This window comes from Mesoplodon mirus, assembly GCF_964341445.2.
Source record: "Mesoplodon mirus genome assembly, chromosome: 1".
Classification (NCBI taxonomy): Eukaryota; Metazoa; Chordata; class Mammalia; order Artiodactyla; family Ziphiidae; genus Mesoplodon; species Mesoplodon mirus.
This window is the reverse complement of record NC_138976.1, coordinates 88541359-88553347: the sequence shown is the minus strand read 5'-3', so window position 1 is coordinate 88553347 and position 11989 is coordinate 88541359. Positions and strand designations below refer to the sequence as shown.

Below are 11989 nucleotides of genomic sequence, written 5' to 3'. Positions count from 1 at the left end.
ACTTTTACAGATTTCATTTATTCTTAGAGTTCTAAATTTTTACAATGTTGTATCCAAGTGGCTTATTTTCCCCATCTACTGTACTTGGCCCTCAGTGGGCTCTTTTTTTTTTTTTTTTTTTTTGTGGTACACGGGCCTCTCACTGCTGTGGCCTCTCCCGTTGCGGAGCACAGGTTCTGGATGCGCAGGCTCAGCAGCCATGGCTCATGGGCCCAGCCGCTCCGCGGCATGTGGGATCTTCCCGGACCGGGGCACGATCCCGCGTCCCCTGCATCGGCAGGCGGACTCTCAACCACTGCGCCACCAGGGAAGCCCTCAGTGGGCTCTTTTAATGTAAACATGTATGTCCTTTCCTGGGAAATTTTCTTATATAATTTCTCTATTAATTTCCCTTTTGCCATTTTCTCTGTTCTCCTTTCCTGGATCCCATATTATTTAGCTGCTGGATTTCTTAGATTGGTTTTTATATCTCCTCTTTTCTCTCTCATACTTCCCCTCCGTAGTAGAGAATGTTATTTGTATCTCAACATCTTCTTTACCTCTGTCATCTTCTTTGTCCACATCAACTGATTAAAATAACAATAACTATTACTAATAACTATGTCAACCTGGAGCAGAATCTTTGTTTTTATCACGCTGAGTGCCTCATCCAGAGTCATGCCCACCCAATTGTTGATCTAGGTAGCATCCTCTTGGAGAGTTGATGCTGAAAATGTCAGGGGATGGAATAAAAAAAGAAAAGAAAACAAACAAAAAATCCTTACTGAAGTCCAACTGTAGGTACTGCTTTCCCCTCTTGCATCAGGCATCAGGCTCATCATCCTCTCTTGGTAAAATGAAATTGGTCTGGCATAATTTGTACTTCACAAAATCATGTTGATTACTACGCAGTACCTTGTGCTCTTTTAGATGGTTGCAAATTGATTGTTTGATGATTTGTTCTTGTATCTTCCCAGGTATCCAAGATAAGCTGAAGAGTCTATAATTACTACAGTTGTGCTTTTCTCTGTTGAAAAAAAAAAAAAACAATGATACTCCATCTGCAGATTCTACTTGTCAGGACCTTCTCCTGTACAACCTTCCTCTTCTAAAATAAAGGCTGGTGGTCCTGCAATTACAGTTGCCAATTCCTTAAGCGCCGTTGGATGTGAGTAATCAGGCCCTGCTGATTTGAATGTACTGAGCTTTCTGAAGTGCTCTTCAATCACTTCTTTCCCTTTGTTTGCCTTTGTATCTCCAATAAGATAGCACTTAATCTGGTTTAGTTTCCTTATCATTGCTGATTAAAAGGAAAAAAAAACAGCTAAAAACACAGTGAAAGCCTTTGCTATTAGTTATTTTTTAATAGATTTTGTTTAGCAGTACTTGTTAATAGTTTTGTTAATAGTTTAGTCGTTGTATTTGCATCCTATAAATTCTTTCTGGTATTCTTCCACCCCTCCCTCCCTGCTTCCTTCTTTCCCTCCCTTCCTTGCTGTTTCCTTCCTTCCTATCTCCCTCTCCTGCCCCCAACTCTCTCTTTTTCTTAAATTTTTTATAGAGGGTGAGGTGAGAAGGTAGGAAAAACGAAAGAGGCGAAGAGCTCCATATAACTTTATGACAGAGATATTTATTAATCACCAAATATCCATGTGCTCCCCCAAATTTTCCAGCCTCCTTATAGTTGGGGCAAGCAGCATATGACTAGTTCTGGCCAATAGGTACTTAAGAGCCATGAGTTCCCCTTGTCCTCTTTCCTCCTGCCCAGGTGAGCTGGGAGCCACATGTTCCAGATGGTGCACCAACAAAATGCAAGTGGCCTGAGTCATCACTTTGGTAACCGAGACCCCTGAGTCATCATTGGAAGGCAACAGTCCTAGAGAGCCATAAGACACCCAGAGGCCCATGTGTTAAGCCGCTAAGATTTAGGGGTTTATTTTTGCAGCACCGTCTATCTTATCTTCACTAATACAGTACCAATTTCTGGACCAGTCAGATTAGGTTTTGCCAAGGGAACAAATTAACCCTGAAATCTAAGTGGCTTAACATAACAAAGGCTTAATTCTTACTTGTGGTATGTGGTAGCTAGTCTCCAAAGAGGGCTCCCAGTGACTCTTACCTCCTGGTAGTCACACCCTTGTCTAGTCACCTCCCAGTCTGTCTCTGTGCTGATCCCATGACTCACTTTAACCAAGAAAATGGAGCAGAAGCCTTAGGAAATCTTGACAGCCTCTGCATTTGAAGTCACTCATGATATAGGAAGTCTGACTGCCACTGCCACTGCCAGAGAGGCAACGCGCAGATGGCTGGAGAATGAGACTCCACGTGGAGGAGCACTTAGGTGCCAGACCTCAGCAAAGAGGCCATCCTCAGTTCAATCCCAGTCAAGCTTTCCAAGGTCTCCAGCCCCAGCCACCATTTTGACTACAACCACATGAGACCCTAAGTGAGAAGAGCAGAAGAAATGCCCAGTGGAGCCTAATCAACACACAGAAATGGGAGATAAAACAATAAATTGTTGTCTTAAGCCATTCTGTATGGGATGGCTTGCTGGGCATCGCTCACTGAAGCATGGTACACATCCAGTGTTGGTGTAAAGGGGTTGAGCTCCACACAGACATTCATGGAACCATGTTGATACAGGTTCTCCCATCTTGTATCTGCACCACTGGTAACATGTGACCTCCTTTATTGGAGTGGTGCAGTGGCAAGGAAAGAGAGGGCTGCTGGTTGAATACCAACTTTTAAATGCTTCCATCTCTGTCCCCAGGCCACTGGTCAGTGAGAAATGTGGGGGAGTAAATGGAGAGCTGATGGGCATTAAATGTCTCTGCTGCAGATCTTGCCACCTAAAATTTGTCTTTTATTCCCCCTAGTTTTTTTAAAATTTATTTATTTATTTTATTTTTGACTGCATTGGGTCTTCGTTGCTACGCATAGGCTTTCTCTAGTTGTGGCGAGTGGGGGCTACTCTTCGTTGTGGTGCGTGGGCTTCTCATAGCAGTGGCTTCTCTTATTGCGGAGCATGGGCTCTAGGCACACGGGCTTCAGCAGTTGGGGCCCGTGGGCTCTAGAGCACAGGCTCAGTAGTTGTGGCGCACAGGCTTAGCTGCTCCACAGCATGTGGGATCTTCTTGGACCTGGGCTCGAGCACGTGTCCCCTGCATTGGCAGGCGGATACTTAACCACTGCACCACCAGGGAAGCCCCTCCCCCTAGTATTTTTTTAAATTAATTTTTATTGGAGTATAGTTGATTTATAATGTTGTGTTAGTTTCTGCTGTACAGCAAAGTGAATCAGTTATACACAGACATATATCCACTTTTTAGATTCTTTTCCCATATAGGTCATTACAGAGTATTGAGTAGAGTTCCCTGTGCTATACAGTAAGTTCTTATTATCCCCGTAGTATTATAACAAGGTTTATCCAGGAGTCATCCAACTGGCTTTCCCATAATTGTAATCAGTGGTGTGCAGGACTGGCTCATACAGCTCAGAAGAGCCAACTGAACATGTCTCCTCCCAATTCTGCATTCGGTGATGCCATGTTGGGAGCATGACATCAGCTATGGTGGAAATATTTACATCACAGAAATCGGCAAATGCTGTAAGTCAAGACCCTCCTACTCCCAGCCTTGGATAAGCCGGTTGTTAAATATTTACCAGACCACTAGTTGTACAAAATCCAAAATATACCTATTATTCAGGCTGGCCCTATATTCATGCATATTCACTTATTATAGGTAGAATTTTGAAAACTTGCCATCAATGGTCTTATCTTTTTATTCCACATATCAAACAACAGGCTGAACCCATAAATTGAAGAATTTTGTACAAACCTGAGTAAACTTTATTAATAATAAAAAGATGGCAATTTGAAGTTTTCTATATGTAATCAGAATGTGCATATTTTTATAGTTAACTTCATTCTAGGACAGTACTGGAAATGCTGTTATAAAGTAAGTATAGAACATACCTATTTTCAGTTAGCATCAACAAGGATTTTATCATTCCAGTAATTATTGCATCTAATAACACTATCTTAGGTACTGATTTATTCTGGAAGCTTCAGTATCTTTTAGAGTTTATAAAAGACTAAAATCTTTTCTTTTAAGCCTTGCTGAAAGAGTTAATTCAGCTCCCCGTTCCAGGTCACCGACTCTTCCTTTCCTAGCCTTCACCCTCTACACACACAAAGAAAGGCCATCGATAAGGTTCAAGCTTCTATTATGGGATATGAAGCAGTAACATTTGAAATAGCACCTTGGAGGCCCGAAGGAGTTAACACATCTTTCAGCAGTGCCTACTTTACAGCTCTCGAGTATTTTGCACCCTGAAAACCTGATTATTTATTAAAAGTATGAGCAGAGTCCAGTTGGAGAAAAAAGCTCATTCACCAAGCAAGAAAGGATATGCTTGCAAATAACATTTGAAAATAAGATGACGAGAAACTTTTTGCTACAAACAACAAGGGATTTGAACTTAATCCACATCTAATTATATGGCAAAATTTAGGACAAGATGGTTCCAGAATCAGGGAGACAAGTCAACTTTAAAATACTGTTTCCTGGGCAGAACCCAGTGAGACCATCTATGGATAAATTCGATGTTCACTAATTCAGAAGAAAAAGAAAGAATTCTCACTGTATGCAGAAACCAGGATATTTTCCATCATAACACTGATAATCTTATGGGAACTCTGATACCTTTTTGAGCTTTTGGGATTATTCCGTATGTTAATCAAGGTTCTTTTGTTTACAAGTATGACTGATTCTATTTTCTAAAGATGTCCACATTAATATACATCACATGTTCTTCTCACAATGTGATGGTAACATTCCTGCATTGAGAGGCAGTGGCCCTTTGAGCCTGGGTGGATCTTTGTAACTTCCTCCACAAATAGGATGAAGTGGAAATAACACCTCGTGACTTTGGAAACTAGGTCATAAAAGGTGATATGGCTTCCACCTGGCCCTCTCTCCCTGAGAACTGTACCTTTGGAGCCCTGAGCCTCCAGAGGAAAATCCATCTACCTTGAAGCCACCATGATAAAGAAACCATAGATGGACAGAGAGATTTCCACATAGCTCCAGCTCTTCCAATCCCCAGCTGCTTGAGTCTTCCCAGGCCAGGTATACGTAAGAGTTCAGACAATTTCAGCTCCTGGCCTTCAAACTACCCCAGCTGAAACCAAGTTGTAGTGGAAACAAGCTGTCCATGCTAAGCCTTGCTCAGAGTGCAGATTTTTAAGCAAAATAAGTGTTCTTATTTTAAGCCACTAAATTTTGGGGTGGTTTTTGTTACATAGCCATTGTAGCCGGAACAGCACGTAACAGAAGCCCCTCAAGTTAGCATTATCAAAAGAGTAGAGGTTATAGGATAAAGGTTCAAGAGTAGCCAACGGTGCCCCAGAAGAAGAGGCACAGCTGGGTCTCAGGATGGTTTGAATAGGAACTAAATTAGAAAACCAGCAGAGGCCAATCAGCTACTTTGCTCCAGTGCTGTCTCTTTTTCTCCTTCTGTCCTCTTCTCCAGTCTCTTACTTCAGGGCCCTCATCTGTCTCCCTGCACATCTGCTTCCTTCTCCCTGCACTCAGGTGTTCTGTGCTTCTGCTGCCTATGGTGCACTAACACAGCTCTTGAATTCTATGTCCTTGGTTTAAGAGACCAGCCCACGCTAACTAGCATCCTTTCATTGCAGTGATAAATTCCTGGGAGAGAGGATCTAATTGGCTGGCCTTGAGTCCGGTGTCTGCTTCCAGTCCCCTCAGTCAACACAGGGAAGGACAACCTGTTACCAACATGGCTGCTACTCCCAATCCCCAGCCTCCTGGGAGAATTCTTAGAAGGGGGTGCTCAGAGGCTTCTACACATAACAATAGACCTTATATAATTCTTGAGTATTAGAAGGCATTTTGGATGTTTTTAGCTGTACATAAAACTCTACCATGGACTCCCCTTTAATTTGCTTGTCGTTTGTTTACAAACCTGCTTAGGTAGGTGGATACAACCTCCTCCCCACTCCCATCCCATCCTCACGATCTGAAAGGGTGCTTCTGGATTCTACAACAAAGGAAGTGGATCAGGTTGATGTGACCTCAAGGAGGCTGAACTCAATAATGAACCTTTTTTATTTCATTTTTATTTTTTGAGGCCCAATTTGTAATGTGAACTTGACTCCTTACTTTACTACCTTTTAGCTGTTAGGGCCTCTGAGCAACTGGGCCAATTAGAGATCACAGAGGCAGTCAGGGAAACTGAGGACTCTTGATGAACTTTGATAATTTCCCCCCTATTAAACATCTCCCTTTGCCAACTAACCTATGGGGTTATAAATAAGGATAGAGGTCGCCCCTGAGGGAAGGAGAGATTGCTTGGAACAGGGCCTGGCCCACAGGAAACAATGTTAACTATTATTATTATTAGTGCTCTTAGACTATTTCAAAATAAAAGGAAAAAGCATCTCTACTTCTGCCTTTTACTATTCCATTCACTCCAACAGAACCCACTGCAATTAAGCATACATTGGTTGAATGCCTCTATGTGCCAGATCCAGGCAGAGCAAACACTGAAGGTATATTTCTGGCTGTTCCAGGTCCCCCAGTGCAGAGACCTACACCCGGGGGAGGACTTCTAGGCTGGCCACATCCCTGAAAGGTTCTGTGATTCATTTCTTCCCTGGGTCACTGCTGGTGCTGTTCAAAGTTTTATACATTTCTGTCCTGAGCCATTGCGAACCAAGGGAAATCCTCTGGCTGGGTTTCCTTATGTGGAACCTGGCCAGGGGGAGGTGAAGCAGGACGGACTTGCTCTGTGTTTGTGTTTTGCTGCAGTGGTTGTGTTATGTTTTGTTTCACCCCGGCACCAGTCGACTTTACCTAAACAGAAACACCCTGTGTAGTCTTTTGTAACACCAGTATTATTTTAAGGAAACACAAGGAGGCGGGACAAAAGAAAATGGCCATTAATCAGAACTCCAGTCCCATGCAGCGCTCTCTCCAGCAAGGTGCCTTTAGAACCATCCATGTTGAACAGTTGTCTAGAGGTCATTTGTAACCAAGGCGCTCAGCAGTGGACAGGACCAAAAATGATTAGTTACCTCCTTCGGGACTCACGGTCACTGTCATCTCCAGTAACTCCTGTTCTGCAGCTCACTTCTGGCACTGCATCAACAGATGAGCCAGGAACACACTGAAATGAAATTGGTGAAAAACGTAAGGGGAACATTGCTTCTAATTAGGCAAGTCTAATGCTCTAATGATTGTGAAAACCAAGAATGAAAACAAAACAAAAAAACCAAGACCCTGAAGCAGTGCTTTTTCATTTACTTCTTCCCTCCCTTCCCGAATAAGCAGCTTCCTGAGACCACCTTGATATGCTCCTCTTCCCCTTCAGATACAGAACTGGGTGCTTTTTGCAGCTTGCTTTCTCTCCTGTCCTTACCCAGGCGGGTGCACAGCTGGGGGAAGGAGGGCTGCAGCTCGGCAGTGAGCAGTGGATTCACCATCCCCCTTCCCGCTGCACTGCAGCTGTGGCATGTCGGGGGTGAAGAATCTTACCCACTTGGTTACTTCCAGGCAGGGTCATCAAGTGCTTTAAGGAAATGGACTCCCAGCCAAAATGCGTGGGTTTGAATCTTGGCTCAGCCACTTACCTTGTAGTTTGACCCCTCTGTTGCCTCAGCTTTCCCAACTATAAAATGGGGATAATAATACTAATTACTTCTTAGACTTGTGGTGAGATTAAATGAGTTAGTACCTGTAAAACACTCAAAACATAGTCTAGCACGTATTAACCACCAAGTAAATGTTAGCTATTACTATTATCACCTTGGAATATCTCCAAATCATAATTATGACACAACATCATTATATTATATTGTCTCCAAGCTGCATACCGTGAAACCAGCAATATGCAAACATCAGCTAGTCCTTTTGCTATTTTAGTTACTAAAAAATTTGTTATGTGATCCAAGGGGAAACACCTTGGGCTGACTGAAGTCAGTAAAGACTAATGTGAAGTTCCAGGATTCTATTTTGCCAGTAATCCTACTTCTAGGAATACTTTCCATGGGAATTTAAAGATACACAAGGACAAAGTACAAAGAAGCTCACTGCAGCATTATTTATATGGTGGAAAACTGGACACAGGCTACATGTGGAACAATCTGAGAATGATTAGGTTAGGGACAGCAAATACTACAAGTACTACATAGCCATTAAGAGGGGTGCTTTTGATGAATTTTTAGGATGAGGAAATGCTCATGAAATAAATGTTAAGCAGAAAAGCAGGCCTCAAAACCGTGTGCACCAATTTGTATGGAAACACAAAAAACCCCGAATAGCCAAAGTGATCTTGAGAAAGAAAAATGGACCTGGAGAAATCAGGCTCCCTGGCTTCAGACTATACTACAAAGCTACAGTAATCAAGACAGTATGGTACTGGCACAAAAACAGAAATATAGATCAACGGAACAGGATAGAAAGCCCAGAGATAAACCCACGCACATATGTCACCTTATCTTTGATAAAGGAGGCAAGAATATACAATGCAGAAAAGACAGCCTCTTCAATAAGTGGTGCTGGGAAAACTGGACAGCTACATGTAAAAGAATGAAATTAGAACACTCCCTAACACCATACACAAAAAGAAACTCCAAATGGATTAAAGACCTAAATGTAAGGCCAGACACTATCAAACTCTTAGAGGAAAACATAGGCAGAACACTCTATGACATACATCACAGCAAGATCCTTTTGGACCCACCTCCTAGAAAAATGGAAATAAAACCAAAAATAAACAGATGGGACCTAATGAAACTTAAAAGCTTTTGCACAGCAAAGGAAACCATAAACAAGACGAAAAAGACAACCCTCAGAATGGGAGAAAATATTTGCAAATGAAGCAACTGACAAAGGATTAATCTCCAAAATATACAAGCAGCTCATGCAGCTCAATATCAAAAAAACAAACAACCCAATCCAAAAATGGGCAGAAGACCTAAACAGACATGTCTCCACAGAAGATATATAGTTTGCCAACAAACACATGAAAGGATGCTCAACATCACTAATCATTAGAGAAATGCAAATCAAAACTACAGTGAGGTATCACCTCACTCCAGTCAAAATGGCCATCATCAAAAAATCTACAAACAATAAATGCTGGAGAGGGTGTGGAGAAAAGGGAACCCTCTTGTACTGTTGGTGGGAATGTAAATTGATACAGCCACTATGGAGAACAGTATGGAGGTTCCTTAAAAAACTAAAAATAGAACTACCATATGACCCAGCAATCCCACTACTGGGCATATACCCAGAGAAAACCATAATTCAAAAAGAGTCTTGTACCACAATGTTCATTGCAGCTCTATTTACAATAGCCAGGACATGGAAGCAACCTAAGTGTCCATAAATAGATGAATGGATAAAGAAGATGTGGCACATATGTGCAATGGAATATTACTCAGCCATAGAAAGAAATGAAATTGAGTTATTTGTAGTGAGGTGGGTGGACCTAGAGACTGTCATACAGAGTGAAGTAAGTCAGAAAGAGAAAACCAAATACCATATGCTAACACATATATATGGAATCTAAAAAAAAAAAAAAAAAAAGGTTCTGAAGAACCTAGGGGCAGGACAGGAATAAAGACGCAGACTTACTAGAGAATGGACTTGAGGACATGGGGAGGGGGAAGGGTAAGCTGGGACAAAGTGAGAGAGTGGCATGGACATATATACAATACCAAATGTAAAATAGATAGCTAGTGGGAAGCAGCCGCATAGTACAGGGAGATCAGCTCTGTGCTTTGTGACCACCTAGAGGGGTGGGAGAGGGAGGGTGGGAGGGAGATGCAAGAGGGAGGAGATATGGGGATGTGTGCATATGTATAGCTGATTCACTTTGTTAGCAGAAAGTAACATACCATTGTAAAGCAATTATACTCCAATGAAAATGTTAAAAAATAAATAAAATTAAATAAAATTAAATAAAATTAAATTAAAAACCAAAAAACTGTGTGCACAATTGGATCTCATTTGGTAACTAGGTACGCCCATTTGCAGAGAAAAAAGTCTAGGGAAATGCATCAAGATGTTAACAGGGCTTCCCTGGTGGCGCAGTGGTTAGGAATCTGTGTGCCAATGCAGGGGGTACAGGTTCGAGCCCTGGTCCGGGAAGATCCCACATGCCGCGGAGCAACTAAACCCGTGCGCCACAACTACTGAGCCTGTGCTCTAGAGCCCGAGTGCCACAACTACTAAAGCCTGCGTGCCTAGAGCCCGTGCCCTGCAACAAGAGAAGCCACTGCAGTGAGAAGCCCATGCACCGCAACGAAGAGTAGCCCCTACTCACCACAACTAAAGAAAGCCCGTGTGCAGCAATGAAGATCCAACGCAGCCAAAAATAAATTAAAAAAAAAAAAAGATGTTAACAGTGGGGTTTCTGACAGGGGAAGAACTCAGTACATGGTTTTTATTTACGTTTCTTTATATTTTTTGGTGTCTCCACGTTTTACACACAAACACAAATTATTTTTACATTTAGGGAAAACAGTATGTCATAAAACCAAAACATTTAATAAAGCCTCTTTCAGAAGACACACAGTGGACTAACAGGAACTGAACACTTGTTTCCTAAACTCCTAGGTCTTTTTTTTTTTTTTTTTCTTAAGCCCCAAACAACACCATATAAAGAGACAGGTGTTACTAACCCTTCAACTTTGCTTTGGAAAGAAAACTATGAGAAATCTCAGTTTAAAAAGAAAAAGAAAAAGAGAGAGAGAGAGAGAGAGAGAGAGAGAGGGAGGGAGGTGGGTGGGGGCAGTTAGAGAGGAGAGCAAGGGCCTCTTAGGGTAGAGGATACAACTTGACATTGACTAATCAGGACCATTTGTTTTCACAACATTGGGTAGAAACATCCTTGCCCCAAAGCAAAATAGAAGAGAGCCATCTATCAGCTCTTCTGGAAGGAGTAAAAAAAAAAAAAAAAAAAAAAAAAATTCTGAGGTTAAAAGGAAAAGAATACTAATGCAAACAGGACATCAAACAAGTCCAAGTAGACAAGTAACAGAATTCCCATGCCTCTGCATGCAGAACCTTGCCAATAAACCACCCATTCTGAGTCCTACACCTAAGGAAAGATTATTAAGAAGAGTCCACTCTGAAAGGGCTTGGAAAACATCAGGGAATGCCAGTTTAAACTGCAGCCCATGTAACACCATTCAGCCCAGGGCTCAGGTACTGCCCTCTGCCTGGGGACCTTGCCCCTTCAGTTGTATGCTCAGGAGAGGGGGCCATGCAGGAGCTGTGCCTTGGCCTGAGAGGCAAAATTAATAAAATTAGGATTATTTATGATGCAGGAGTGAATTAATAATATTTTTCAAGAACCTGAAGGATTTATGTAGAGGAACTGCTGTTTTAGTAACTAAACCCTTTTGGATGGACTCCAAGAAAAACTAGACTTGTCTGGCTTCCGCCCTGAGTCCCTCCACCTCTCCCAGTTTCTCCTGGCAAATAATCTCTTCTACTTCACTGGAGGGTGATGGTCAAGGAGATGACCTTCCTGGCTGCTTTATCAACCCTCGCCCCTATGTCAAAATATCTCTCAGCTTCTCTCTTTGTTCCTTCAAATCTCAAAGTAAGAATCAAGAGGGGAGGGGATGCCTTTTGCATGCCAGGAGCTGGCAGACACATTACCTCATTTAATTCCCACAAACACTTCGTGAGGTAGTCATAACTATCCCTATTTTGCTTGTTAGGGGTTAGAGGAAATTTATCCTTTTAGCAGCTGGTAGGAGGGTTCCTCTTGGGGACAGAACCATCTTTGTGGGGAAATGTCTTGACCAGCCTCTTTTGGCTACAACGGGGTGTATAGGGAAATGGGTGGAGAAAGGGGTGTGTGTACTGTGGCCTCTTCACTCAGAAAGAAGGGAGGTAGAAGCAAGAGGAGGGGAGGAGGTTTAGAAAAAGACTGTGTGGGGCACAATATGATCCCACGCTCAGAAGTATAG

General features: G+C 42.3%; 1 long non-coding RNA gene across 1 annotated transcript in view; it reads right to left on the bottom strand.

The window, feature by feature from the left end:
- Positions 1-483: 483 nt before the first annotated feature.
- The window catches only part of LOC309798859, a 35818-nt gene continuing 24312 nt past the window's right edge, over positions 484-11989 (bottom strand). Inside the window, exons 2-3 of the long non-coding RNA XR_014293247.1 lie at positions 7079-7170; positions 484-1006 (exon numbers count right to left, since the gene is read on the bottom strand). This is a non-coding gene — a long non-coding RNA (uncharacterized lncRNA). The remainder of the gene's footprint in view (positions 1007-7078; positions 7171-11989) is intronic.